Source organism: Euprymna scolopes, chromosome 6, assembly GCF_053919585.1.
Source record: "Euprymna scolopes isolate OS-2025 chromosome 6, ASM5391958v1, whole genome shotgun sequence".
Classification (NCBI taxonomy): domain Eukaryota; kingdom Metazoa; phylum Mollusca; class Cephalopoda; order Sepiida; family Sepiolidae; genus Euprymna; species Euprymna scolopes.
In genome coordinates, this window is record NC_136487.1 from 125,320,617 (window position 1) to 125,325,387 (window position 4,771).

The following is a 4,771-nucleotide window of genomic DNA, read 5'->3' on the forward strand; positions in this document are numbered from 1 at the left end:
AACAACCCTCGAACTTATATAATTTCTTTATGTTTCATAAAGTAAGAATTAATAAATTTACTTTTGAAATATCTAAATATTTAAAACTGGCAGAAAAAAAAAAGTACACTGACCCTGATGTATTTGAACGCGTAACCGTCTGATCGGGGGGGGGGGTTGCGTAATAGGGCCATTCACATAACTTTCAGCTGAGTCGAACGCTATTGTATTTATATATCGACTAATGAAAAGAAAGTATTTTTCACTCTTAAATAAGAACACATCTCAGTCTAATCTGATTGCATCAGCTGTAAACGTACAAAGATATTTTAAACGATTTGCGGTTTGGATATTATTTTGTTTTAACTGTGAAAAATGTTTTATATGTTAGATTGATTTAATTACTAAAGATTTATGAATGCGTAGAATTTAAAAACATAAAAAATATCAATATTTTTTAAGGTTTATTTTAATTTTGTTTCAAGAATAATCATCATAGTAAAACCGAAAAATAATCAGTGTTCACGTGTCGCCCATGTTTGCCTATTTAATTTCTAGTATTTATGATGTCATAAAATATGTGTTCCCGATGTCTTTCATAAAATGGCGTCATCACTTTGTGACGTCCCCAAATCAAAAATATAAAAGAGTTATGCCTGTTGCACTTCTATTTAAGTGGATGGTCTCATCACTTTGATGTTATCCTGTCTGCATTTGTGCGCCAACAGAGGAGGACGAAACAATTGTACGCAAAGTGTTACCTATATAAGACAAACCATGGTTAAAATGAGTATATATTTTTGTGTTCGTTCCTTTTAACGTGGTATCTTTAAGAAAAATGTTTATAGCTCTAGTATCGCACTATTGAGCTATTTAAAAGAGGGCATAATGTTATTTATTTATATTCTATTAATGCGCCAAGTACTAAAATTCAACACACACACACACACACACACACACAGCGGTTTGAGCTGTTATTTTGTTTTAATAGTTATGTACTTTATTTATTTTAAATTTTTAAATTCATAAACATTACTTTACATCGTCGATATATATATATATATATATATATATATATATATATATATATATATATACACACACACATTAATAATAACATTTTTAATGGTTGCGTCGCGTAGTTAATATTTCTTTTTGTCTTATTTCGTCCGTTCGTTTGTCGGCACCTTTCTCAATAATTACGCCTTGGAATTTTTTGAAATTTTGCACAAACCTTAAACACGATATGAGTAAAAAAGTAGCAGAACGGATTTTCCGGGAAAACTCCGGTTGCCTCCTCCCTAAGGGTGCCTTTCGGATTAAAATGGCTAAAATTGACATTTTGTGCTTATTAAAAAAAAAAAAAAATTGATGACTTGGATTTTTATAGAACTTTCTGAAAAGTTGTAACTAACTGATTTCTATATAATTTTGTTTGTCTATACTTCGCGATAACTCTTGGGTGCACCCCATTGGCTATTTTAGGGCTAATAAAAACACTCCATTTTTGGGACTATTTTACCGTATTTGTGCAAAATTATCTGTGCATGTCTATTTAGGAGTTTTGCATGGTGCTAAACTTAAATTTAAATATGTTAAGGCATTGGGAACTTTTGGGTAAAATGGGAGGGGGGCAAATGATGGAATTAGTCATTTCATTTTTTGCATAGTGTAGAACTCAAATTTACATATGTTAATGCCTAAAACTGTATCGTTTGTTCATTTTCACCAGTATTTGACGTCCCCTGGAGACTTTGTGTGGGGGGGGGCACAAATGCTGAACTTAGTAAAATTGTTTATGCCTCGTTCACTGTTCACTCATGGGAGGCCATGCATGCTTCACTTGTTTCCATAATATTCACAGTCAAAACGAAAAATAGCAAATGTGCACATATCTATGTTTTCTATTTTAATGCACGTAATCTCCTCTTTTTGATTATCTAGCCTTAATTTAAACCTACGTAACTTCCGTTTCGGCAATGGGCACAACAGCTAACGTGTCATGTTTTTCTGTTTGTTTGTTTTTTCACTTTCTTTTCCTCCTTCTCGGTACTGGTTCGAGCCTGCCTACTTACAACCACGTTTTTTTGGCGCTCGCAATGTTCAGTCTTGTTGTTGTTGTTGTTGTTGTTGTTGTTGTTCAACCAACACCCTTATACACACCTCCACTTTCTTTTCCGCCTTCGCGTCACAAGTTCGAGCCTGCCTGCTTACTACAAGTCATCCCCTCTTTTCGACTGACTAGCGTTAATTTAAACACTCGTCATTTCCGGGGTGGGGATGGGCGCAACAGCAAAGACGTCAGGTTTTTTATCACGTTCGTTTCCTCTTTTGCGGTACGGGTTCGAGCCTACTTTTTTTTTTGTTTTGTTTTTGCTCAACACACACCTACAAAGACCCGGGCAACTAGTCTATAATATAAATCTCACCTGTCTGTTTAAATGTATGTATGCATGTATGTATGTATGCCTAAAACTTTTGACAGACGCATCGGAATATGACGAAAGCGGTATCGTTTTAAACCGCGAACTTTCGGACGACAAATATCGAAAAATTGGTCAAAAACAATTATTCTTTCACCATCAACAGAATAGTTTTCTACAAGGAGGGGTCGCTTTTTTCACAGATATTCTCGAAAATCATCCACTCTTTTCTATTGACTAGACTTAATTTTGACGTTCGTCAGTTCCGGTTTTGCGATGGACGCAACAGCAAAGAGTCCCGTTTTTTAAACGTTCTTTTTCCTCCTTCACGGTATAGGTTCGAGCCTGCCTACCTACTACCATTTTTTTCTTCTTAACACCCACTTCCAAACACCCGGGCAACACCGGGCACCCAAGCTAGCTATATTTATATGAGAGTACTTTTAAATTTGGCATATCATAAGAAAAATAAAAGGAAACACATTGACCCCGACGTGATTTGAACACGCAACCTTCTGATCTGGAGTCAGACGCGCTACCGTTGCGCCACAGGGCCACACATGTGCAGTTAAGCTTAACCGAACAGTTTTTTCTTTATACATTGAGTAACGGCAATATAGGATAAATTTTCAATCTTAAATACGAACACAGTCTAATCTTCTTGCATTAGTTGTAAATGTACAGAGATATTTTAAATGATTTGAGGTTTGGCTATTATTTTGTTTTGATTATTAACAATTATTTTATATTCTATATTGTTTTTATTCATACTGATTTATAAGCATGTCGAATTAATAAACATAAATAATATAAATATTATAAGGTATATTTAACTAACATCACAGTAAAACCGAAAAATAATCCGTGTTTACATGTATATCACCTATGTTTTCTATTTTAATGCATGACGTAATCCTGTTTGATTTCCAGTATTTATGATGTCATAAAAGATCTCTTCCCTACGTATTTTATTAAAAAATGTCATCGCTTTGTGACGTTCTTATTTTTGATTTGTCATGTGTCTTCCACGTTGTTTATTCCTATTTGAATCGACGATGTTGTCCCATACTGATAACCAGGACTATGACAACAGCATATTCTTTTCATTGTTTTGACTCTCGAGTATATATCCGACACAGTTAGACACAATTAATCAACAGAGAACCACATCACTCTACCTAAAAACATATAAAATATCAATGGATATTAACCTGAGAATCAAAGCAAGGAAAAGAATAATCTGTTGTCATAGCTCTACATTTTTTTTTACACAGGCATCATCACCACATTATCAAGGCCAAGAGGCCACCCGAGTATAAGGGTTAACGAGTGTACAGTAGAAATTGGACAATATAGTAATCATTAGTAATGGAAATTCGGTAAACTTATATTGTTGAACTTATATTGTTGACTTATATGGAACGGCTCATCAAGAACTTGTTTACGTTAGACTTGAAGACAACCATATTGTAGTCAGCCGGAAAGCAGGAAAACGGAAGACAATTCCACAGGCGTGCAGTTCTAAGAAAGAATCTTTGTTCATGGAATCTACGTTTAGGTTTAGGCACAGATAAAGAGTGGGGGGGGGAATTATTGATAGTGTTTTCAGCTAGACGAGTGTTTTTTGTGGAAGTTTGTCGAGGGGGGACCATAGACTCGAGCTCAGTCAAACACTTTCCATGAAAATAACGATACATCAGAGACAAACTCGCAACATCTCTTCTGTGAGATAGAGGTTGCAGGGAAAAGAAAATGACATCTCCTACGAGGCTACAAAATCCATTTTGAACCCTATCAAGGCAGAACAAGTCCTTTCTAGTAGCTCCTGCCCAGATGTGGCAACAGTATTCCATCCTTGGACGTACCTGGCTCTTATATAGATAGAGAATTGCATCAACAGTGAGATATCTACTGGATCGATAGAAAGATCCCGCCATTTTTCCAGCGACATCGACAACAGATTTGATGTACGTGTGCCATTTAAGATCAGGAGTAACGGTCAAGCCCAGAAGCTTGTCAAAACATGAGGCCTCCTGAAGACGGGAGCCATTCTTATGGCCTTATTTTACTGGCGTCATTTAGTGTGGATATATGTGAAGATTGGTATAATTTATTTTAAAAAATGTTTGCTGTGCTGAGTTTAAAAATAGATGAGAACATAAAATTGAAAATAGACGAAAATTTAACTTTCTTTATTATTACATTTGACTGTATGACATAGTCCCTGCAATCCAAAGATACATATAAAATATAAGAGACGACATTTACTAAGAAAGTTAAACAGAAACTTATTAACCCGTGAAGCCGGGAATCAAATATATTCACCCGACGTCGTTCAATGAAAGAAAAGGTTAAAGGCATCATTTGAA

General features: G+C 35.2%; 1 non-coding gene across 1 annotated transcript; it reads right to left on the minus strand.

Moving 5' to 3' along the window:
- Positions 1 to 2,886: 2,886 nt before the first annotated feature.
- Positions 2,887 to 2,958, minus strand: Trnaw-cca (transfer RNA tryptophan (anticodon CCA)). The gene has a single exon. It is a non-coding gene; the product is annotated as a tRNA-Trp (tRNA).
- Between the last annotated feature and the right edge of the window lie 1,813 nt (positions 2,959 to 4,771).